The 23,734-nt window shown below is 45.8% G+C and overlaps 16 non-coding genes and 2 pseudogenes across 16 annotated transcripts; all 18 read left to right on the forward strand.

Annotated features, from left to right (window-relative positions):
- The first annotated feature begins 763 nt into the window (after positions 1-763).
- On the forward strand, positions 764-954 carry LOC141159135 (U2 spliceosomal RNA). Its single transcript, XR_012249148.1, has one exon. It is a non-coding gene; the product is annotated as a U2 spliceosomal RNA (small nuclear RNA).
- Positions 955-2,074: 1,120 nt separating this feature from the next.
- Positions 2,075-2,265, forward strand: LOC141159136 (U2 spliceosomal RNA). Its single transcript, XR_012249150.1, has one exon. It is a non-coding gene; the product is annotated as a U2 spliceosomal RNA (small nuclear RNA).
- Positions 2,266-4,240: 1,975 nt separating this feature from the next.
- On the forward strand, positions 4,241-4,442 carry LOC141160177 (U2 spliceosomal RNA; annotated as a pseudogene).
- A 1,113-nt stretch (positions 4,443-5,555) lies between these two features.
- On the forward strand, positions 5,556-5,746 carry LOC141159137 (U2 spliceosomal RNA). The gene has a single exon (XR_012249151.1). It is a non-coding gene; the product is annotated as a U2 spliceosomal RNA (small nuclear RNA).
- A 1,118-nt stretch (positions 5,747-6,864) lies between these two features.
- LOC141159138 (U2 spliceosomal RNA) lies at positions 6,865-7,055 on the forward strand. Its single transcript, XR_012249152.1, has one exon. It is a non-coding gene; the product is annotated as a U2 spliceosomal RNA (small nuclear RNA).
- Positions 7,056-8,176: 1,121 nt separating this feature from the next.
- LOC141159886 (U2 spliceosomal RNA) lies at positions 8,177-8,367 on the forward strand. Its single transcript, XR_012249880.1, has one exon. It is a non-coding gene; the product is annotated as a U2 spliceosomal RNA (small nuclear RNA).
- A 1,115-nt stretch (positions 8,368-9,482) lies between these two features.
- On the forward strand, positions 9,483-9,673 carry LOC141159139 (U2 spliceosomal RNA). The gene has a single exon (XR_012249153.1). It is a non-coding gene; the product is annotated as a U2 spliceosomal RNA (small nuclear RNA).
- A 1,115-nt stretch (positions 9,674-10,788) lies between these two features.
- On the forward strand, positions 10,789-10,979 carry LOC141159887 (U2 spliceosomal RNA). The gene has a single exon (XR_012249881.1). It is a non-coding gene; the product is annotated as a U2 spliceosomal RNA (small nuclear RNA).
- Positions 10,980-12,102: 1,123 nt separating this feature from the next.
- Positions 12,103-12,218, forward strand: LOC141160345 (U2 spliceosomal RNA; annotated as a pseudogene).
- A 524-nt stretch (positions 12,219-12,742) lies between these two features.
- LOC141160091 (U2 spliceosomal RNA) lies at positions 12,743-12,924 on the forward strand. The gene has a single exon (XR_012250077.1). It is a non-coding gene; the product is annotated as a U2 spliceosomal RNA (small nuclear RNA).
- Positions 12,925-14,042: 1,118 nt separating this feature from the next.
- Positions 14,043-14,233, forward strand: LOC141159140 (U2 spliceosomal RNA). The gene has a single exon (XR_012249154.1). It is a non-coding gene; the product is annotated as a U2 spliceosomal RNA (small nuclear RNA).
- A 1,123-nt stretch (positions 14,234-15,356) lies between these two features.
- On the forward strand, positions 15,357-15,547 carry LOC141159141 (U2 spliceosomal RNA). The gene has a single exon (XR_012249155.1). It is a non-coding gene; the product is annotated as a U2 spliceosomal RNA (small nuclear RNA).
- Positions 15,548-16,663: 1,116 nt separating this feature from the next.
- On the forward strand, positions 16,664-16,854 carry LOC141159143 (U2 spliceosomal RNA). The gene has a single exon (XR_012249156.1). It is a non-coding gene; the product is annotated as a U2 spliceosomal RNA (small nuclear RNA).
- Positions 16,855-17,964: 1,110 nt separating this feature from the next.
- LOC141159545 (U2 spliceosomal RNA) lies at positions 17,965-18,155 on the forward strand. Its single transcript, XR_012249549.1, has one exon. It is a non-coding gene; the product is annotated as a U2 spliceosomal RNA (small nuclear RNA).
- A 1,117-nt stretch (positions 18,156-19,272) lies between these two features.
- Positions 19,273-19,463, forward strand: LOC141159735 (U2 spliceosomal RNA). The gene has a single exon (XR_012249734.1). It is a non-coding gene; the product is annotated as a U2 spliceosomal RNA (small nuclear RNA).
- Positions 19,464-20,582: 1,119 nt separating this feature from the next.
- On the forward strand, positions 20,583-20,773 carry LOC141159966 (U2 spliceosomal RNA). Its single transcript, XR_012249959.1, has one exon. It is a non-coding gene; the product is annotated as a U2 spliceosomal RNA (small nuclear RNA).
- A 1,117-nt stretch (positions 20,774-21,890) lies between these two features.
- On the forward strand, positions 21,891-22,081 carry LOC141160007 (U2 spliceosomal RNA). The gene has a single exon (XR_012249997.1). It is a non-coding gene; the product is annotated as a U2 spliceosomal RNA (small nuclear RNA).
- A 1,118-nt stretch (positions 22,082-23,199) lies between these two features.
- LOC141159144 (U2 spliceosomal RNA) lies at positions 23,200-23,390 on the forward strand. The gene has a single exon (XR_012249157.1). It is a non-coding gene; the product is annotated as a U2 spliceosomal RNA (small nuclear RNA).
- Positions 23,391-23,734: the final 344 nt, after the last annotated feature.

The following is a 23,734-nucleotide window of genomic DNA, read 5'->3' on the forward strand; positions in this document are numbered from 1 at the left end:
TATTTAGCAAATGCCCTTGTTATCAACAGCAGCCTTTTAAACTCACCTGAGCTAACAGGTATGTGCGCTGGTTACTCTGCTGCGCTTAAAATTTCTTTTTTGGTTTGCTACAATGCCTTTTCTGAAACGTTGTCTCCCTCTGCTGGAACACTGACTTCTTTCATTTAATGCCTGCAGACTATAAAAGAGAAACCAACCCAAAAAGTTTGGTTGATTAGTCTGTGGCATTCTTTTAAACTGTTGCTTATGGCGGTCTCTGTGAGCTTCTCAGTGACATTCAGCCATCCAGGTATCCCGCCTGCAGTAGACGGAATGTGGCAATGGAACGCTGGCTGCGCGTGTCATAATAGGCTCTGAGCCTTTATATACCTGCGCACAGCAGCAGCCACCTTCAGTCTGCTGCTGGACAGCCAGCAGCAGCAGCAGCAGGAGAGGTAATTAATCAGCAACCCTCCTGCTAAGGGTAGACAGCTGCTAGTTCCACCCCCACCCCACCCCCCCCCGCCTTAATTGGTTCTCCTCCCTTCCAACGGTGTTGAGGCGGGTGGGAACAGCCGGGGGTTGAGGGTACTGTGCTAAAAGAGGTGGAGTTATGCAGATCTAAAACGCGTGGATTGCAGCAGCAGCAAGCCGAAAAGTGCAGGCATGTGAGGGATCTAGAGGTTGACAGCATGTCTTCTTAACGGGAGTCCAGGTGGCCATCTCCACAAATGGACTTTTCAGAATCCTTGGGTGGCACCGTAGTCGGAAACCAATTCTGGTTATCGCTTCTCGGCCTTTTGGCTAAGATCAAGTGTAGTATCTGTTCTTATCAGTTTAATATCTGATACGTCCCCTATCTGGGGACCATATATTAAATGGATTTTTAGAACAGGGAGATGGAAAAAGAGCTTGCTCTGTCCACTCCACGCATTGACCTGGTATTGCAGTATCTCCAGGACCGGTGCACCCCTTCTTTAATGCAGTTTCTAAAATCAGAAAGAATTGAATTCAATGCTTTTTGTTCATTTGGCTTGTTTGTCGGATTTTGGGATGGACTCTTTGGCTTTGCTTTTCTTCTCCTCATTGGATTTTTCATGTTAAAAGTTGCAGAAGCCAGATGACAAGCTCATTTTGGTTCAACTTCAGCAACTGTGCATTGCATTGCCATGTAATGTAATGCAATGCTATCTATCTAGCTCTCCCTCTATACTTCCTTTTGGATAAACAGACATATTAGGCAAGCATTTTGGAGCTTTCACCTAAATAACTACAGGTGGTGAGATAAGCTGCACAATATAATTGACCTTTCAGTATATTGTTGCATACACACCATCTATTTAGCAAATGCCCTTGTTATCAACAGCAGCCTTTTAAACTCACCTGAGCTAACAGGTATGTGAGCTGGTTACTCTGCTGCGCTTAAAATTTCTTTTTTGGTTTGCTACAATGCCTTTTCTGAAACGTTGTCTCCCTCTGCTGGAACACTGACTTCTTTCATTTAATGCCTGCAGACTATAAAAGAGAAACCAACCCAAAAAGTTTGGTTGATTAGTCTGTGGCATTCTTTTAAACTGTTGCTTATGGCGGTCTCTGTGAGCTTCTCAGTGACATTCAGCCATCCAGGTATCCCGCCTGCAGTAGACGGAATGTGGCAATGGAATGCTGGCTGCGCGTGTCATAATAGGCTCTGAGCCTTTATATACCTGCGCACAGCAGCAGCCACCTTCAGTCTGCTGCTGGACAGCCAGCAGCAGCAGCAGCAGCAGGAGAGGTAATTAATCAGCAACCCTCCTGCTAAGGGTAGACAGCTGCTCGTTCCACCCCCCCCCCCCGCCTTAATTGGTTCTCCTCCCTTCCAACGGTGTTGAGGCGGGTGGGAACAGCCGGGGGTTGAGGGTACTGTGCTAAAAGAGGTGGAGTTATGCAGATCTAAAACGCGTGGATTGCAGCAGCAGCAAGCCGAAAAGTGCAGGCATGTGAGGGATCTAGAGGTTGACAGCATGTCTTCTTAACGGGAGTCCAGGTGGCCATCTCCACAAATGGACTTTTCAGAATCCTTGGGTGGCACCGTAGTCGGAAACCAATTCTGGTTATCGCTTCTCGGCCTTTTGGCTAAGATCAAGTGTAGTATCTGTTCTTATCAGTTTAATATCTGATACGTCCCCTATCTGGGGACCATATATTAAATGGATTTTTAGAACAGGGAGATGGAAAAAGAGCTTGCTCTGTCCACTCCACGCATTGACCTGGTATTGCAGTATCTCCAGGACCGGTGCACCCCTTCTTTAATGCAGTTTCTAAAATCAGAAAGAATTGAATTCAATGCAATGCTTTTTGTTCATTTGGCTTGTTTGTCGGATTTTGGGATGGACTCTTTGGCTTTGCTTTTCTTCTCCTCATTGGATTTTTCATGTTAAAAGTTGCAGAAGCCAGATGACAAGCTCATTTTGGTTCAACTTCAGCAACTGTGCATTGCATTGTCATGTAATGTAATGCAATGCTATCTATCTAGCTCTCCCTCTATACTTCCTTTTGGATAAACAGACATATTAGGCAAGCATTTTGGAGCTTTCACCTAAATAACTACAGGTGGTGAGATAAGCTGCACAATATAATTGACCTTTCAGTATATTGTTGCACACACACCATCTATTTAGCAAATGCCCTTGTTATCAACAGCAGCCTTTTAAACTCACCTGAGCTAACAGGTATGTGCGCTGGTTACTCTGCTGCGCTTAAAATTTCTTTTTTGGTTTGCTACAATGCCTTTTCTGAATCGTTGTCTCCCTCTGCTGGAACACTGACTTCTTTCATTTAATGCCTGCAGACTATAAAAGAGAAACCAACCCAAAAAGTTTGGTTGATTAGTCTGTGGCATTCTTTTAAACTGTTGCTTATGGCGGTCTCTGTGAGCTTCTCAGTGACATTCAGCCATCCAGGTATCCCGCCTGCAGTAGACGGAATGTGGCAATGGAACGCTGGCTGCGCGTGTCATAATAGGCTCTGAGCCTTTATATACCTGCGCACAGCAGCAGCCACCTTCAGTCTGCTGCTGGACAGCCAGCAGCAGCAGCAGCAGGAGAGGTAATTAATCAGCAACCCTCCTGCTAAGGGTAGACAGCTGCTCGTTCCACCCCCCCCCCCGCCTTAATTGGTTCTCCTCCCTTCCAACGGTGTTGAGGCGGGTGGGAACAGCCGGGGGTTGAGGGTACTGTGCTAAAAGAGGTGGAGTTATGCAGATCTAAAACGTGTGGATTGCAGCAGCAGCAAGCCGAAAAGTGCAGGCATGTGAGGGATCTAGAGGTTGACAGCATGTCTTCTTAACGGGAGTCCAGGTGGCCATCTCCACAAATGGACTTTTCAGAATCCTTGGGTGGCACCGTAGTCGGAAACCAATTCTGGTTATCGCTTCTCCGCCTTTTGGCTAAGATCAAGTGTAGTATCTTTCGAAAAGGCGGTTTTGGATGTTGGCCGCCCTAGTAGATTGATACATTATGCACACTGGGGTTTAGGCGCCTGTTAGTACGCCAGGTGGCTAATATAGTCATCTCGTGGAAAGCATGGCCCCCCAGGATCGACGCCATTGGGCCGGGGAAGATCGAAAGCCCGAAGTGTGAAGTGCCCCAGGAGTGGTGACCCTGGGGTGCCTTAACTCACTGGGATTGGGAACCCCACTTGAGTTTATGGCACATTTGCACAAGCACTTCAAATTTTCTTTCTTCGCACACACCCTTATTCCGGGCCTTCTGGCCTTAGGATGGGGAATTTTTCAATTCCCGGTCGAAGGTCCGGGCAGTATTATACTGTGAAACCTTCACTATTTATTTAATTTCTTTGTCACTGTGTGTCCACTTATTCACGTGTGTCACGTCCTACTAGGATTTTGTTGGGATGCGGTTCCCTTACGGGTTCCTCTCTTGGCAGGTCTAGGGGGGGAGTGTGTGGCCATCAGGTTCCGCTCCCCCCTGAACCCCCCTGGCTCTCCTCTTTCGGGAGGAGAGCATTGTTGGCTCCCCTCTTCCGGGAGGGGAGCACAGTCTTTGGCTCCCAGTGCCTTGCTCGGGTGAGAACTCGGGCAGGTGCTGGGGGTAAGATTGGGTCGCCTCTGGCTTCGGCTGGAGGTGGCTTTTTGTCCCTGTTCCTCGCTGTGGCCTTTTGGCTCGGAGGGACGGGGAATGGTTTGGGGGACCCTTCTCCTTTTGGAGAGGGTTTCAAGAAGACCAGCATCCTAGTGCACTTTTTTTGTGGCACTTGTCACTTTTTTAAGCGCACTCGGGTTTTGTACACGAATTCGGGCTTTCAAAAAATCTGTTCTTATCAGTTTAATATCTGATACGTCCCCTATCTGGGGACCATATATTAAATGGATTTTTAGAACAGGGAGATGGAAAAAGAGCTTGCTCTGTCCACTCCACGCATTGACCTGGTATTGCAGTATCTCCAGGACCGGTGCACCCCTTCTTTAATGCAGTTTCTAAAATCAGAAAGAATTGAATTCAATGCTTTTTGTTCATTTGGCTTGTTTGTCGGATTTTGGGATGGACTCTTTGGCTTTGCTTTTCTTCTCCTCATTGGATTTTTCATGTTAAAAGTTGCAGAAGCCAGATGACAAGCTCATTTTGGTTCAACTTCAGCAACTGTGCATTGCATTGCCATGTAATGTAATGCAATGCTATCTATCTAGCTCTCCCTCTATACTTCCTTTTGGATAAACAGACATATTAGGCAAGCATTTTGGAGCTTTCACCTAAATAACTACAGGTGGTGAGATAAGCTGCACAATATAATTGACCTTTCAGTATATTGTTGCACACACACCATCTATTTAGCAAATGCCCTTGTTATCAACAGCAGCCTTTTAAACTCACCTGAGCTAACAGGTATGTGAGCTGGTTACTCTGCTGCGCTTAAAATTTCTTTTTTGGTTTGCTACAATGCCTTTTCTGAAACGTTGTCTCCCTCTGCTGGAACACTGACTTCTTTCATTTAATGCCTGCAGACTATAAAAGAGAAACCAACCCAAAAAGTTTGGTTGATTAGTCTGTGGCATTCTTTTAAACTGTTGCTTATGGCGGTCTCTGTGAGCTTCTCTGTGACATTCAGCCATCCAGGTATCCCGCCTGCAGTAGACGGAATGTGGCAATGGAACGCTGGCTGCGCGTGTCATAATAGGCTCTGAGCCTTTATACCTGCGCACAGCAGCAGCCACCTTCAGTCTGCTGCTGGACAGCCAGCAGCAGCAGCAGCAGGAGAGGTAATTAATCAGCAACCCTCCTGCTAAGTGTAGACAGCTGCTCGTTCCACCCCCCCCCCGCCTTAATTGGTTCTCCTCCCTTCCAACGGTGTTGAGGCGGGTGGGAACAGCCGGGGGTTGAGGGTACTGTGCTAAAAGAGGTGGAGTTATGCAGATCTAAAACGCGTGGATTGCAGCAGCAGCAAGCCGAAAAGTGCAGGCATGTGAGGGATCTAGAGGTTGACAGCATGTCTTCTTAACGGGAGTCCAGGTGGCCATCTCCACAAATGGACTTTTCAGAATCCTTGGGTGGCACCGTAGTCGGAAACCAATTCTGGTTATCGCTTCTCGGCCTTTTGGCTAAGATCAAGTGTAGTATCTGTTCTTATCAGTTTAATATCTGATACGTCCCCTATCTGGGGACCATATATTAAATGGATTTTTAGAACAGGGAGATGGAAAAAGAGCTTGCTCTGTCCACTCCACGCATTGACCTGGTATTGCAGTATCTCCAGGACCGGTGCACCCCTTCTGTAATGCAGTTTCTAAAATCAGAAAGAATTGAATTCAATGCTTTTTGTTCATTTGGCTTGTTTGTCGGATTTTGGGATGGACTCTTTGGCTTTGCTTTTCTTCTCCTCATTGGATTTTTCATGTTAAAAGTTGCAGAAGCCAGATGACAAGCTCATTTTGGTTCAACTTCAGCAACTGTGCATTGCATTGCCATGTAATGTAATGCAATGCTATCTATCTAGCTCTCCCTCTATACTTCCTTTTGGATAAACAGACATATTAGGCAAGCATTTTGGAGCTTTCACCTAAATAACTACAGGTGGTGAGATAAGCTGCACAATATAATTGACCTTTCAGTATATTGTTGCACACACACCATCTATTTAGCAAATGCCCTTGTTATCAACAGCAGCCTTTTAAACTCACCTGAGCTAACAGGTATGTGAGCTGGTTACTCTGCTGCGCTTAAAATTTCTTTTTTGGTTTGCTACAATGCCTTTTCTGAAACGTTGTCTCCCTCTGCTGGAACACTGACTTCTTTCATTTAATGCCTGCAGACTATAAAAGAGAAACCAACCCAAAAAGTTTGGTTGATTAGTCTGTGGCATTCTTTTAAACTGTTGCTTATGGCGGTCTCTGTGAGCTTCTCAGTGACATTCAGCCATCCAGGTATCCCGCCTGCAGTAGACGGAATGTGGCAATGGAACGCTGGCTGCGCGTGTCATAATAGGCTCTGAGCCTTTATATACCTGCGCACAGCAGCAGCCACCTTCAGTCTGCTGCTGGACAGCCAGCAGCAGCAGCAGCAGCAGGAGAGGTAATTAATCAGCAACCCTCCTGCTAAGGGTAGACAGCTGCTCGTTCCACCCCCCCCCCGCCATAATTGGTTCTCCTCCCTTCCAACGGTGTTGAGGCGGGTGGGAACAGCCGGGGGTTGAGGGTACTGTGCTAAAAGAGGTGGAGTTATGCAGATCTAAAACGCGTGGATTGCAGCAGCAGCAAGCCGAAAAGTGCAGGCATGTGAGGGATCTAGAGGTTGACAGCATGTCTTCTTAACGGGAGTCCAGGTGGCCATCTCCACAAATGGACTTTTCAGAATCCTTGGGTGGCACCGTAGTCGGAAACCAATTCTGGTTATCGCTTCTCGGCCTTTTGGCTAAGATCAAGTGTAGTATCTGTTCTTATCAGTTTAATATCTGATACGTCCCCTATCTGGGGACCATATATTAAATGGATTTTTAGAACAGGGAGATGGAAAAAGAGCTTGCTCTGTCCACTCCACGCATTGACCTGGTATTGCAGTATCTCCAGGACCGGTGCACCCCTTCTTTAATGCAGTTTCTAAAATCAGAAAGAATTGAATTCAATGCTTTTTGTTCATTTGGCTTGTTTGTCGGATTTTGGGATGGACTCTTTGGCTTTGCTTTTCTTCTCCTCATTGGATTTTTCATGTTAAAAGTTGCAGAAGCCAGATGACAAGCTCATTTTGGTTGAACTTCAGCAACTGTGCATTGCATTGCCATGTAATGTAATGCAATGCTATCTATCTAGCTCTCCCTCTATACTTCTTTTTGGATAAACAGACATATTAGGCAAGCATTTTGGAGCTTTCACCTAAATAACTACAGGTGGTGAGATAAGCTGCACAATATAATTGACCTTTCAGTATATTGTTGCACACACACCATCTATTTAGCAAATGCCCTTGTTATCAACAGCAGCCTTTTAAACTCACCTGAGCTAACAGGTATGTGAGCTGGTTACTCTGCTGCGCTTAAAATTTCTTTTTTGGTTTGCTACAATGCCTTTTCTGAAACGTTGTCTCCCTCTGCTGGAACACTGACTTCTTTCATTTAATGCCTGCAGACTATAAAAGAGAAACCAACCCAAAAAGTTTGGTTGATTAGTCTGTGGCATTCTTTTAAACTGTTGCTTATGGCGGTCTCTGTGAGCTTCTCAGTGACATTCAGCCATCCAGGTATCCCGCCTGCAGTAGACGGAATGTGGCAATGGAACGCTGGCTGCGCGTGTCATAATAGGCTCTGAGCCTTTATATACCTGCGCACAGCAGCAGCCACCTTCAGTCTGCTGCTGGACAGCCAGCAGCAGCAGCAGCAGCAGCAGGAGAGGTAATTAATCAGCAACCCTCCTGCTAAGGGTAGACAGCTGCTCGTTCCACCCCCCCCCCGCCTTAATTGGTTCTCCTCCCTTCCAACGGTGTTGAGGCGGGTGGGAACAGCCAGGGGTTGAGGGTACTGTGCTAAAAGAGGTGGAGTTATGCAGATCTAAAACGCGTGGATTGCAGCAGCAGCAAGCCGAAAAGTGCAGGCATGTGAGGGATCTAGAGGTTGACAGCATGTCTTCTTAACGGGAGTCCAGGTGGCCATCTCCACAAATGGACTTTTCAGAATCCTTGGGTGGCACCGTAGTCGGAAACCAATTCTGGTTATCGCTTCTCGGCCTTTTGGCTAAGATCAAGTGTAGTATCTGTTCTTATCAGTTTAATATCTGATACGTCCCCTATCTGGGGACCATATATTAAATGGATTTTTAGAACAGGGAGATGGAAAAAGAGCTTGCTCTGTCCACTCCACGCATTGACCTGGTATTGCAGTATCTCCAGGACCGCTGCACCCCTTCTTTAATGCAGTTTCTAAAATCAGAAAGAATTGAATTCAATGCTTTTTGTTCATTTGGCTTGTTTGTCGGATTTTGGGATGGACTCTTTGGCTTTGCTTTTCTTCTCCTCATTGGATTTTTCATGTTAAAAGTTGCAGAAGCCAGATGGCAAGCTCATTTTGGTTCAACTTCAGCAACTGTGCATTGCATTGCCATGTAATGTAATGCAATGCTATCTATCTAGCTCTCCCTCTATACTTCCTTTTGGATAAACAGACATATTAGGCAAGCATTTTGGAGCTTTCACCTAAATAACTACAGGTGGTGAGATAAGCTGCACAATATAATTGACCTTTCAGTATATTGTTGCACACACACCATCTATTTAGCAAATGCCCTTGTTATCAACAGCAGCCTTTTAAACTCACCTGAGCTAACAGGTATGTGAGCTGGTTACTCTGCTGCGCTTAAAATTTCTTTTTTGGTTTGCTACAATGCCTTTTCTGAAACGTTGTCTCCCTCTGCTGGAACACTGACTTCTTTCATTTAATGCCTGCAGACTATAAAAGAGAAACCAACCCAAAAAGTTTGGTTGATTAGTCTGTGGCATTCTTTTAAACTGTTGCTTATGGCGGTCTCTGTGAGCTTCTCAGTGACATTCAGCCATCCAGGTATCCCGCCTGCAGTAGACGGAATGTGGCAATGGAACGCTGGCTGCGCGTGTCATAATAGGCTCTGAGCCTTTATATACCTGCGCACAGCAGCAGCCACCTTCAGTCTGCTGCTGGACAGCCAGCAGCAGCAGCAGCAGGAGAGGTAATTAATCAGCAACCCTCCTGCTAAGGGTAGACAGCTGCTCGTTCCACCCCCCCCCCGCCTTAATTGGTTCTCCTCCCTTCCAACGGTGTTGAGGCGGGTGGGAACAGCCGGGGGTTGAGGGTACTGTGCTAAAAGAGGTGGAGTTATGCAGATCTAAAACGCGTGGATTGCAGCAGCAGCAAGCCGAAAAGTGCAGGCATGTGAGGGATCTAGAGGTTGACAGCATGTCTTCTTAACGGGAGTCCAGGTGGCCATCTCCACAAATGGACTTTTCAGAATCCTTGGGTGGCACCGTAGTCGGAAACCAATTCTGGTTATCGCTTCTCGGCCTTTTGGCTAAGATCAAGTGTAGTATCTGTTCTTATCAGTTTAATATCTGATACGTCCCCTATCTGGGGACCATATATTAAATGGATTTTTAGAACAGGGAGATGGAAAAAGAGCTTGCTCTGTCCACTCCACGCATTGACCTGGTATTGCAGTATCTCCAGGACCGGTGCACCCCTTCTTTAATGCAGTTTCTAAAATCAGAAAGAATTGAATTCAATGCTTTTTGTTCATTTGGCTTGTTTGTCGGATTTTGGGATGGACTCTTTGGCTTTGCTTTTCTTCTCCTCATTGGATTTTTCATGTTAAAAGTTGCAGAAGCCAGATGACAAGCTCATTTTGGTTGAACTTCAGCAACTGTGCATTGCATTGCCATGTAATGTAATGCAATGCTATCTATCTAGCTCTCCCTCTATACTTCTTTTTGGATAAACAGACATATTAGGCAAGCATTTTGGAGCTTTCACCTAAATAACTACAGGTGGTGAGATAAGCTGCACAATATAATTGACCTTTCAGTATATTGTTGCACACACACCATCTATTTAGCAAATGCCCTTGTTATCAACAGCAGCCTTTTAAACTCACCTGAGCTAACAGGTATGTGAGCTGGTTACTCTGCTGCGCTTAAAATTTCTTTTTTGGTTTGCTACAATGCCTTTTCTGAAACGTTGTCTCCCTCTGCTGGAACACTGACTTCTTTCATTTAATGCCTGCAGACTATAAAAGAGAAACCAACCCAAAAAGTTTGGTTGATTAGTCTGTGGCATTCTTTTAAACTGTTGCTTATGGCGGTCTCTGTGAGCTTCTCAGTGACATTCAGCCATCCAGGTATCCCGCCTGCAGTAGACGGAATGTGGCAATGGAACGCTGGCTGCGCGTGTCATAATAGGCTCTGAGCCTTTATATACCTGCGCACAGCAGCAGCCACCTTCAGTCTGCTGCTGGACAGCCAGCAGCAGCAGCAGCAGGAGAGGTAATTAATCAGCAACCCTCCTGCTAAGGGTAGACAGCTGCTCGTTCCACCTTCCCCCCGCCTTAATTGGTTCTCCTCCCTTCCAACGGTGTTGAGGCGGGTGGGAACAGCCAGGGGTTGAGGGTACTGTGCTAAAAGAGGTGGAGTTATGCAGATCTAAAACGCGTGGATTGCAGCAGCAGCAAGCCGAAAAGTGCAGGCATGTGAGGGATCTAGAGGTTGACAGCATGTCTTCTTAACGGGAGTCCAGGTGGCCATCTCCACAAATGGACTTTTCAGAATCCTTGGGTGGCACCGTAGTCGGAAACCAATTCTGGTTATCGCTTCTCGGCCTTTTGGCTAAGATCAAGTGTAGTATCTGTTCTTATCAGTTTAATATCTGATACGTCCCCTATCTGGGGACCATATATTAAATGGATTTTTAGAACAGGGAGATGGAAAAAGAGCTTGCTCTGTCCACTCCACGCATTGACCTGGTATTGCAGTATCTCCAGGACCGCTGCACCCCTTCTTTAATGCAGTTTCTAAAGTCAGAAAGAATTGAATTCAATGCTTTTTGTTCATTTGGCTTGTTTGTCGGATTTTGGGATGGACTCTTTGGCTTTGCTTTTCTTCTCCTCATTGGATTTTTCATGTTAAAAGTTGCAGAAGCCAGATGGCAAGCTCATTTTGGTTCAACTTCAGCAACTGTGCATTGCATTGCCATGTAATGTAATGCAATGCTATCTATCTAGCTCTCCCTCTATACTTCCTTTTGGATAAACAGACATATTAGGCAAGCATTTTGGAGCTTTCACCTAAATAACTACAGGTGGTGAGATAAGCTGCACAATATAATTGACCTTTCAGTATATTGTTGCACACACACCATCTATTTAGCAAATGCCCTTGTTATCAACAGCAGCCTTTTAAACTCACCTGAGCTAACAGGTATGTGAGCTGGTTACTCTGCTGCGCTTAAAATTTCTTTTTTGGTTTGCTACAATGCCTTTTCTGAAACGTTGTCTCCCTCTGCTGGAACACTGACTTCTTTCATTTAATGCCTGCAGACTATAAAAGAGAAACCAACCCAAAAAGTTTGGTTGATTAGTCTGTGGCATTCTTTTAAACTGTTGCTTATGGCGGTCTCTGTGAGCTTCTCAGTGACATTCAGCCATCCAGGTATCCCGCCTGCAGTAGACGGAATGTGGCAATGGAACGCTGGCTGCGCGTGTCATAATAGGCTCTGAGCCTTTATATACCTGCGCACAGCAGCAGCCACCTTCAGTCTGCTGCTGGACAGCCAGCAGCAGCAGCAGCAGCAGGAGAGGTAATTAATCAGCAACCCTCCTGCTAAGGGTAGACAGCTGCTCGATCCACCCCCCCCCCCCCCGGCCTTAATTGGTTCTCCTCCCTTCCAACGGTGTTGAGGCGGGTGGGAACAGCCGGGGGTTGAGGGTACTGTGCTAAAAGAGGTGGAGTTATGCAGATCTAAAACGCGTGGATTGCAGCAGCAGCAAGCCGAAAAGTGCAGGCATGTGAGGGATCTAGAGGTTGACAGCATGTCTTCTTAACGGGAGTCCAGGTGGCCATCTCCACAAATGGACTTTTCAGAATCCTTGGGTGGCACCGTAGTCGGAAACCAATTCTGGTTATCGCTTCTCGGCCTTTTGGCTAAGATCAAGTGTAGTATCTTTTGAAAAGGCAGTTTTGTCCTTGGGCTGCCCTAGTAAATTGATGCATATTACACACTGGTTTGGTGCACTTGTTAGTACGCCAGGTGTCTCATAGAGTTATCTGATGGAAAACATGGCCCTCCAGGATCGAAGTCACTAGGCTGGGTAAGTGTGAGGGCTTTGGAGCAATGTGCCCCAGGAGTAGGCGCCCTGGTGGGAGTCCAAGCTTACTGGGACTGGGAACCCCAGAAAGACTTGGCTTCGTAGCACGCCGCACCTTTGCCAATCATACTTTCTGAGCAACCCCCCCTATTCCTGGCCTCCGGGCTAGGAAGGGGAATTTTTATAAACCCGGTCGGAGGTCCGGTCAGCTTTGGGCTGAGAAACCAACACAGGCTCCAGCTCCACTAGGGTGGCAGCCTAGATGGAAGCTGGGAGCACGAAAACGGCTCTTCTCCGGCTTCGGCTAGGGAGAGCATCGGAGATCCCTGACCCTCGCTGTGGCCTTCTGGCTCGGAGGGATGGGGATGGTTTATTGGGGACCCTCTCCTCCGGGAAGGGTCCACATGAATCCTCGCCTCGTGCGCTGTTTTGGTGTGACTTCGGTCACATTTTTCAGTGCCTTGGATGCAGCTTCAATCAAAAAATCTGTTCTTATCAGTTTAATATCTGATACGTCCCCTATCTGGGGACCATATATTAAATGGATTTTTAGAACAGGGAGATGGAAAAAGAGCTTGCTCTGTCCACTCCACGCATTGACCTGGTATTGCAGTATCTCCAGGACCGGTGCACCCCTTCTTTAATGCAGTTTCTAAAATCAGAAAGAATTGAATTCAATGCTTTTTGTTCATTTGGCTTGTTTGTCGGATTTTGGGATGGACTCTTTGGCTTTGCTTTTCTTCTCCTCATTGGATTTTTCATGTTAAAAGTTGCAGAAGCCAGATGACAAGCTCATTTTGGTTCAACTTCAGCAACTGTGCATTGCATTGCCATGTAATGTAATGCAATGCTATCTATCTAGCTCTCCCTCTATACTTCCTTTTGGATAAACAGACATATTAGGCAAGCATTTTGGAGCTTTCACCTAAATAACTACAGGTGGTGAGATAAGCTGCACAATATAATTGACCTTTCAGTATATTGTTGCACACACACCATCTATTTAGCAAATGCCCTTGTTATCAACAGCAGCCTTTTAAACTCACCTGAGCTAACAGGTATGTGAGCTGGTTACTCTGCTGCGCTTAAAATTTCTTTTTTGGTTTGCTACAATGCCTTTTCTGAAACGTTGTCTCCCTCTGCTGGAACACTGACTTCTTTCATTTAATGCCTGCAGACTATAAAAGAGAAACCAACCCAAAAAGTTTGGTTGATTAGTCTGTGGCATTCTTTTAAACTGTTGCTTATGGCGGTCTCTGTGAGCTTCTCAGTGACATTCAGCCATCCAGGTATCCCGCCTGCAGTAGACGGAATGTGGCAATGGAACGCTGGCTGCGCGTGTCATAATAGGCTCTGAGCCTTTATATACCTGCGCACAGCAGCAGCCACCTTCAGTCTGCTGCTGGACAGCCAGCAGCAGCAGCAGCAGCAGGAGAGGTAATTAATCAGCAACCCTCCTGCTAAGGGTAGACAGCTGCTCGTTCCACCCCCCCCCCGCCATAATTGGTTCTCCTCCCTTCCAACGGTGTTGAGGCGAGTGGGAACAGCCGGGGGTTGAGGGTACTGTGCTAAAAGAGGTGGAGTTATGCAGATCTAAAACGCGTGGATTGCAGCAGCAGCAAGCCGAAAAGTGCAGGCATGTGAGGGATCTAGAGGTTGACAGCATGTCTTCTTAACGGGAGTCCAGGTGGCCATCTCCACAAATGGACTTTTCAGAATCCTTGGGTGGCACCGTAGTCGGAAACCAATTCTGGTTATCGCTTCTCGGCCTTTTGGCTAAGATCAAGTGTAGTATCTGTTCTTATCAGTTTAATATCTGATACGTCCCCTATCTGGGGACCATATATTAAATGGATTTTTAGAACAGGGAGATGGAAAAAGAGCTTGCTCTGTCCACTCCACGCATTGACCTGGTATTGCAGTATCTCCAGGACCGGTGCACCCCTTCTTTAATGCAGTTTCTAAAATCAGAAAGAATTGAATTCAATGCTTTTTGTTCATTTGGCTTGTTTGTCGGATTTTGGGATGGACTCTTTGGCTTTGCTTTTCCTCTCCTCATTGGATTTTTCATGTTAAAAGTTGCAGAAGCCAGATGACAAGCTCATTTTGGTTCAACTTCAGCAACTGTGCATTGCATTGCCATGTAATGTAATGCAATGCTATCTATCTAGCTCTCCCTCTATACTTCCTTTTGGATAAACAGACATATTAGGCAAGCATTTTGGAGCTTTCACCTAAATAACTACAGGTGGTGAGATAAGCTGCACAATATAATTGACCTTTCAGTATATTGTTGCACACACACCATCTATTTAGCAAATGCCCTTGTTATCAACAGCAGCCTTTTAAACTCACCTGAGCTAACAGGTATGTGAGCTGGTTACTCTGCTGCGCTTAAAATTTCTTTTTTGGTTTGCTACAATGCCTTTTCTGAAACGTTGTCTCCCTCTGCTGGAACACTGACTTCTTTCATTTAATGCCTGCAGACTATAAAAGAGAAACCAACCCAAAAAGTTTGGTTGATTAGTCTGTGGCATTCTTTTAAACTGTTGCTTATGGCGGTCTCTGTGAGCTTCTCAGTGACATTCAGCCATCCAGGTATCCCGCCTGCAGTAGACGGAATGTGGCAATGGAACGCTGGCTGCGCGTGTCATAATAGGCTCTGAGCCTTTATATACCTGCGCACAGCAGCAGCCACCTTCAGTCTGCTGCTGGACAGCCAGCAGCAGCAGCAGCAGCAGGAGAGGTAATTAATCAGCAACCCTCCTGCTAAGGGTAGACAGCTGCTCGTTCCACTTCCCCCCCCCCCCGCCTTAATTGGTTCTCCTCCCTTCCAACGGTGTTGAGGCGGGTGGGAACAGCCGGGGGTTGAGGGTACTGTGCTAAAAGAGGTGGAGTTATGCAGATCTAAAACGCGTGGATTGCAGCAGCAGCAAGCCGAAAAGTGCAGGCATGTGAGGGATCTAGAGGTTGACAGCATGTCTTCTTAACGGGAGTCCAGGTGGCCATCTCCACAAATGGACTTTTCAGAATCCTTGGGTGGCACCGTAGTCGGAAACCAATTCTGGTTATCGCTTCTCGGCCTTTTGGCTAAGATCAAGTGTAGTATCTGTTCTTATCAGTTTAATATCTGATACGTCCCCTATCTGGGGACCATATATTAAATGGATTTTTAGAACAGGGAGATGGAAAAAGAGCTTGCTCTGTCCACTCCACGCATTGACCTGGTATTGCAGTATCTCCAGGACCGGTGCACCCCTTCTTTAATGCAGTTTCTAAAATCAGAAAGAATTGAATTCAATGCTTTTTGTTCATTTGGCTTGTTTGTCGGATTTTGGGATGGACTCTTTGGCTTTGCTTTTCTTCTCCTCATTGGATTTTTCATGTTAAAAGTTGCAGAAGCCAGATGACAATCTCATTTTGGTTCAACTTCAGCAACTGTGCATTGCATTGCCATGTAATGTAATGCAATGCTATCTATCTAGCTCTCCCTCTATACTTCCTTTTGGATAAACAGACATATTAGGCAAGCATTTTGGAGCTTTCACCTAAATAACTACAGGTGGTGAGATAAGCTGCACAATATAATTGACCTTTCAGTATATTGTTGCACACACACCATCTATTTAGCAAATGCCCTTGTTATCAACAGCAGCCTTTTAAACTCACCTGAGCTAACAGGTATGTGAGCTGGTTACTCTGCTGCGCTTAAAATTTCTTTTTTGGTTTGCTACAATGCCTTTTCTGAAACGTTGTCTCCCTCTGCTGGAACACTGACTTCTTTCATTTAATGCCTGCAGACTATAAAAGAGAAACCAACCCAAAAAGTTTGGTTGATTAGTCTGTGGCATTCTTTTAAACTGTTGCTTATGGCGGTCTCTGTGAGCTTCTCAGTGACATTCAGCCATCCAGGTATCCCGCCTGCAGTAGACGGAATGTGGCAATGGAACGCTGTCTGCGCGTGTCATAATAGGCTCTGAGCCTTTATATATCTGCGCACAGCAGCAGCCACCTTCAGTCTGCTGCTGGACAGCCAGCAGCAGCAGCAGCAGCAGGAGAGGTAATTAATCAGCAACCCTCCTGCTAAGGGTAGACAGCTGCTCGTTCCACCCCCCCCGCCTTAATTGGTTCTCCTCCCTTCCAACGGTGTTGAGGCGGGTGGGAACAGCCAGGGGTTGAGGGTACTGTGCTAAAAGAGGTGGAGTTATGCAGATTTAAAACGCGTGGATTGCAGCAGCAGCAAGCCGAAAAGTGCAGGCATGTGAGGGATCTAGAGGTTGACAGCATGTCTTCTTAACGGGAGTCCAGGTGGCCATCTCCACAAATGGACTTTTCAGAATCCTTGGGTGGCACCGTAGTCGGAAACCAATTCTGGTTATCGCTTCTCGGCCTTTTGGCTAAGATCAAGTGTAGTATCTGTTCTTATCAGTTTAATATCTGATACGTCCCCTATCTGGGGACCATATATTAAATGGATTTTTAGAACAGGGAGATGGAAAAAGAGCTTGCTCTGTCCACTCCACGCATTGACCTGGTATTGCAGTATCTCCAGGACCGGTGCACCCCTTCTTTAATGCAGTTTCTAAAATCAGAAAGAATTGAATTCAATGCTTTTTGTTCATTTGGCTTGTTTGTCGGATTTTGGGATGGACTCTTTGGCTTTGCTTTTCTTCTCCTCATTGGATTTTTCATGTTAAAAGTTGCAGAAGCCAGATGACAAGCTCATTTTGGTTCAACTTCAGCAACTGTGCATTGCATTGCCATGTAATGTAATGCAATGCTATCTATCTAGCTCTCCCTCTATACTTCCTTTTGGATAAACAGACATATTAGGCAAGCATTTTGGAGCTTTCACCTAAATAACTACAGGTGGTGAGATAAGCTGCACAATATAATTGACCTTTCAGTATATTGTTGCACACACACCATCTATTTAGCAAATGCCCTTGTTATCAACAGCAGCCTTTTAAACTCACCTGAGCTAACAGGTATGTGAGCTGGTTACTCTGCTGCGCTTAAAATTTCTTTTTTGGTTTGCTACAATGCCTTTTCTGAAACGTTGTCTCCCTCTGCTGGAACACTGACTTCTTTCATTTAATGCCTGCAGACTATAAAAGAGAAACCAACCCAAAAAGTTTGGTTGATTAGTCTGTGGCATTCTTTTAAACTGTTGCTTATGGCGGTCTCTGTGAGCTTCTCAGTGACATTCAGCCATCCAGGTATCCCGCCTGCAGTAGACGGAATGTGGCAATGGAACGCTGGCTGCGCGTGTCATAATAGGCTATGAGCCTTTATATACCTGCGCACAGCAGCAGCCACCTTCAGTCTGCTGCTGGACAGCCAGCAGCAGCAGCAGGAGAGGTAATTAATCAGCAACCCTCCTGCTAAGGGTAGACAGCTGCTCGTTCCACCCCCCCCGCCTTAATTGGTTCTCCTCCCTTCCAACGGTGTTGAGGCGGGTGGGAACAGCCGGGGGTTGAGGGTACTGTGCTAAAAGAGGTGGAGTTATGCAGATCTAAAACGCGTGGATTGCAGCAGCAGCAAGCCGAAAAGTGCAGGCATGTGAGGGATCTAGAGGTTGACAGCATGTCTTCTTAACGGGAGTCCAGGTGGCCATCTCCACAAATGGACTTTTCAGAATCCTTGGGTGGCACCGTAGTCGGAAACCAATTCTGGTTATCGCTTCTCAGCCTTTTGGCTAAGATCAAGTGTAGTATCTGTTCTTATCAGTTTAATATCTGATACGTCCCCTATCTGGGGACCATATATTAAATGGATTTTTAGAACAGGGAGATGGAAAAAGAGCTTGCTCTGTCCACTCCACGCATTGACCTGGTATTGCAGTATCTCCAGGACCGGTGCACCCCTTCTTTAATGCAGTTTCTAAAATCAGAAAGAATTGAATTCAATGCTTTTTGTTCATTTGGCTTGTTTGTCGGATTTTGGGATGGACTCTTTGGCTTTGCTTTTCTTCTCCTCATTGGATTTTTCATGTTAAAAGTTGCAGAAGCCAGATGACAAGCTCATTTTGGTTCAACTTCAGCAACTGTGCATTGCATTGCCATGTAATGTAATGCAATGCTATCTATCTAGCTCTCCCTCTATACTTCCTTTTGGATAAACAGACATATTAGGCAAGCATTTTGGAGCTTTCACCTAAATAACTACAGGTGGTGAGATAAGCTGCACAATATAATTGACCTTTCAGTATATTGTTGCACACACACCATCTATTTAGCAAATGCCCTTGTTATCAACAGCAGCCTTTTAAACTCACCTGAGCTAACAGGTATGTGAGCTGGTTACTCTGCTGCGCTTAAAATTTCTTTTTTGGTTTGCTACAATGCCTTTTCTGAAACGTTGTCTCCCTCTGCTGGAACACTGACTTCTTTCATTTAATGCCTGCAGACTATAAAAGAGAAACCAACCCAAAAAGTTTGGTTGATTAGTCTGTGGCATTCTTTTAAACTGTTGCTTATGGCGGTCTCTGTGAGCTTCTCAGTGACATTCAGCCATCCAGGTATCCCGCCTGCAGTAGACGGAATGTGGCAATGGAACGCTGGCTGCGCGTGTCATAATAGGCTCTGAGCCTTTATATACCTGCGCACAGCAGCAGCCACCTTCAGTCTGCTGCTGGACAGCCAGCAGCAGCAGCAGCAGGAGAGGTAATTAATCAGCAACCCTCCTGCTAAGGGTAGACAGCTGCTCGTTCCACCCCCCCCCCCCGCCTTAATTGGTTCTCCTCCCTTCCAACGGTGTTGAGGCGGGTGGGAACAGCCGGGGGTTGAGGGTACTGTGCTAAAAGAGGTGGAGTTATGCAGATCTAAAACGCGTGGATTGCAGCAGCAGCAAGCCGAAAAGTGCAGGCATGTGAGGGATCTAGAGGTTGACAGCATGTCTTCTTAACGGGAGTCCAGGTGGCCATCTCCACAAATGGACTTTTCAGAATCCTTGGGTGGCACCGTAGTCGGAAACCAATTCTGGTTATCGCTTCTCGGCCTTTTGGCTAAGATCAAGTGTAGTATCTGTTCTTATCAGTTTAATATCTGATACGTCCCCTATCTGGGGACCATATATTAAATGGATTTTTAGAACAGGGAGATTGAAAAAGAGCTTGCTCTGTCCACTCCACGCATTGACCTGGTATTGCAGTATCTCCAGGACCGGTGCACCCCTTCTTTAATGCAGTTTCTAAAATCAGAAAGAATTGAATTCAATGCTTTTTGTTCATTTGGCTTGTTTGTCGGATTTTGGGATGGACTCTTTGGCTTTGCTTTTCCTCTCCTCATTGGATTTTTCATGTTAAAAGTTGCAGAAGCCAGATGACAAGCTCATTTTGGTTCAACTTCAGCAACTGTGCATTGCATTGCCATGTAATGTAATGCAATGCTATCTATCTAGCTCTCCCTCTATACTTCCTTTTGGATAAACAGACATATTAGGCAAGCATTTTGGAGCTTTCACCTAAATAACTACAGGTGGTGAGATAAGCTGCACAATATAATTGACCTTTCAGTATATTGTTGCACACACACCATCTATTTAGCAAATGCCCTTGTTATCAACAGCAGCCTTTTAAACTCACCTGAGCTAACAGGTATGTGAGCTGGTTACTCTGCTGCGCTTAAAATTTCTTTTTTGGTTTGCTACAATGCCTTTTCTGAAACGTTGTCTCCCTCTGCTGGAACACTGACTTCTTTCATTTAATGCCTGCAGACTATAAAAGAGAAACCAACCCAAAAAGTTTGGTTGATTAGTCTGTGGCATTCTTTTAAACTGTTGCTTATGGCGGTCTCTGTGAGCTTCTCAGTGACATTCAGCCATCCAGGTATCCCGCCTGCAGTAGACGGAATGTGGCAATGGAACGCTGGCTGCGCGTGTCATAATAGGCTCTGAGCCTTTATATACCTGCGCACAGCAGCAGCCACCTTCAGTCTGCTGCTGGACAGCCAGCAGCAGCAGCAGCAGCAGGAGAGGTAATTAATCAGCAACCCTCCTGCTAAGGGTAGACAGCTGCTCGTTCCACCCCCCCCCCGGCCTTAATTGGTTCTCCTCCCTTCCAACGGTGTTGAGGCGGGTGGGAACAGCCGGGGGTTGAGGGTACTGTGCTAAAAGAGGTGGAGTTATGCAGATCTAAAACGCGTGGATTGCAGCAGCAGCAAGCCGAAAAGTGCAGGCATGTGAGGGATCTAGAGGTTGACAGCATGTCTTCTTAACGGGAGTCCAGGTGGCCATCTCCACAAATGGACTTTTCAGAATCCTTGGGTGGCACCGTAGTCGGAAACCAATTCTGGTTATCGCTCCTCGGCCTTTTGGCTAAGATCAAGTGTAGTATCTGTTCTTATCAGTTTAATATCTGATACGTCCCCTATCTGGGGACCATATATTAAATGGATTTTTAGAACAGGGAGATGGAAAAAGAGCTTGCTCTGTCCACTCCACGCATTGACCTGGTATTGCAGTATCTCCAGGACCGGTGCACCCCTTCTTTAATGCAGTTTCTAAAATCAGAAAGAATTGAATTCAATGCTTTTTGTTCATTTGGCTTGTTTGTCGGATTTTGGGATGGACTCTTTGGCTTTGCTTTTCTTCTCCTCATTGGATTTTTCATGTTAAAAGTTGCAGAAGCCAGATGACAAGCTCATTTTGGTTCAACTTCAGCAACTGTGCATTGCATTGCCATGTAATGTAATGCAATGCTATCTATCTAGCTCTCCCTCTATACTTCCTTTTGGATAAACAGACATATTAGGCAAGCATTTTGGAGCTTTCACCTAAATAACTACAGGTGGTGAGATAAGCTGCACAATATAATTGACCTTTCAGTATATTGTTGCACACACACCATCTATTTAGCAAATGCCCTTGTTATCAACAGCAGCCTTTTAAACTCACCTGAGCTAACAGGTATGTGAGCTGGTTACTCTGCTGCGCTTAAAATTTCTTTTTTGGTTTGCTACAATGCCTTTTCTGAAACGTTGTCTCCCTCTGCTGGAACACTGACTTCTTTCATTTAATGCCTGCAGACTATAAAAGAGAAACCAACCCAAAAAGTTTGGTTGATTAGTCTGTGGCATTCTTTTAAACTGTTGCTTATGGCGGTCTCTGTGAGCTTCTCATTGACATTCAGCCATCCAGGTATCCCGCCTGCAGTAGACGGAATGTGGAAATGGAACGCTGGCTGCGCGTGTCATAATAGGCTCTGAGCCTTTATATACCTGCGCACAGCAGCAGCCACCTTCAGTCTGCTGCTGGACAGCCAGCAGCAGCAGCAGCAGCAGGAGAGGTAATTAATCAGCAACCCTCCTGCTAAGGGTAGACAGCTGCTCGTTCCACCCCCCCCCGCCTTAATTGGTTCTCCTCCCTTCCAACGGTGTTGAGGCGGGTGGAAACAGCCGGGGGTTGAGGGTACTGTGCTAAAAGAGGTGGAGTTATGCAGATCTAAAACGCGTGGATTGCAGCAGCAGCAAGCCGAAAAGTGCAGGCATGTGAGGGATCTAGAGGTTGACAGCATGTCTTCTTAACGGGAGTCCAGGTGGCCATCTCCACAAATGGACTTTTCAGAATCCTTGGGTGGCACCATAGTCGGAAACCAATTCTGGTTATCGCTTCTCGGCCTTTTGGCTAAGTTCAAGTGTAGTATCTGTTCTTATCAGTTTAATATCTGATACGTCCCCTATCTGGGGACCATATATTAAATGGATTTTTAGAACAAGGAGATGGAAAAAGAGCTTGCTCTGTCCACTCCACGCATTGTCCTGGTATTGCAGTATCTCCAGGACCGGTGCACCCCTTCTTTAATGCAGTTTCTAAAATCAGAAAGAATTGAATTCAATGCTTTTTGTTCATTTGGCTTGTTTGTCGGATTTTGGGATGGACTCTTTGGCTTTGCTTTTCTTCTCCTCATTGGATTTTTCATGTTAAAAGTTGCAGAAGCCAGATGACAAGCTCATTTTGGTTCAACTTCAGCAACTGTGCATTGCATTGCCATGTAATGTAATGCAATGCTATCTATCTAGCTCTCCCTCTATACTTCCTTTTGGATAAACAGACATATTAGGCAAGCATTTTGGAGCTTTCACCTAAATAACTACAGGTGGTGAGATAAGCTGCACAATATAATTGACCTTTCAGTATATTGTTGCACACACACCATCTATTTAGCAAATGCCCTTGTTATCAACAGCAGCCTTTTAAACTCACCTGAGCTAACAGGTATGTGAGCTGGTTACTCTGCTGCGCTTAAAATTTCTTTTTTGGTTTGCTACAATGCCTTTTCTGAAACGTTGTCTCCCTCTGCTGGAACACTGACTTCTTTCATTTAATGCCTGCAGACTATAAAAGAGAAACCAACCCAAAAAGTTTGGTTGATTAGTCTGTGGCATTCTTTTAAACTGTTGCTTATGGCGGTCTCTGTGAGCTTCTCAGTGACATTCAGCCATCCAGGTATCCCGCCTGCAGTAGACGGAATGTGGCAATGGAACGCTGGCTGCGCGTGTCATAATAGGCTCTGAGCCTTTATATACCTGCGCACAGCAGCAGCCACCTTCAGTCTGCTGCTGGACAGCCAGCAGCAGCAGCAGCAGCAGGAGAGGTAATTAATCAGCAACCCTCCTGCTAAGGGTAGACAGCTGCTCGTTCCACCCCCCCCCCGCCTTAATTGGTTCTCCTCCCTTCCAATGGTGTTGAGGCGGGTGGGAACAGCCGGGGGTTGAGGGTACTGTGCTAAAAGAGGTGGAGTTATGCAGATCTAAAACGCGTGGATTGCAGCAGCAGCAAGCCGAAAAGTGCAGGCATGTGAGGGATCTAGAGGTTGACAGCATGTCTTCTTAACGGGAGTCCAGGTGGCCATCTCCACAAATGGACTTTTCAGAATCCTTGGGTGGCACCGTAGTCGGAAACCAATTCTGGTTATCGCTTCTCGGCCTTTTGGCTAAGATCAAGTGTAGTATCTGTTCTTATCAGTTTAATATCTGATACGTCCCCTATCTGGGGACCATATATTAAATGGATTTTTAGAACAGGGAGATGGAAAAAGAGCTTGCTCTGTCCACTCCACGCATTGACCTGGTATTGCAGTATCTCCAGGACCGGTGCACCCCTTCTTTAATGCAGTTTCTAAAATCAGTAAGAATTGAATTCAATGCTTTTTGTTCATTTGGCTTGTTTGTCGGATTTTGGGATGGACTCTTTGGCTTTGCTTTTCTTCTCCTCATTGAATTTTTCATGTTAAAAGTTGCAGAAGCCAGATGACAAGCTCATTTTGGTTCAACTTCAGCAACTGTGCATTGCATTGCCATGTAATGTAATGCAATGCTATCTATCTAGCTCTCCCTCTATACTTCCTTTTGGATAAACAGACATATTAGGCAAGCATTTTGGAGCTTTCACCTAAATAACTACAGGTGGTGAGATAAGCTGCACAATATAATTGACCTTTCAGTATAT

This window comes from Phyllobates terribilis, unplaced genomic scaffold (genome assembly GCF_046119375.1).
Source record: "Phyllobates terribilis strain yellow unplaced genomic scaffold, ASM4611937v1 Scaffold_8__6_contigs__length_399053987, whole genome shotgun sequence".
Classification (NCBI taxonomy): domain Eukaryota; kingdom Metazoa; phylum Chordata; class Amphibia; order Anura; family Dendrobatidae; genus Phyllobates; species Phyllobates terribilis.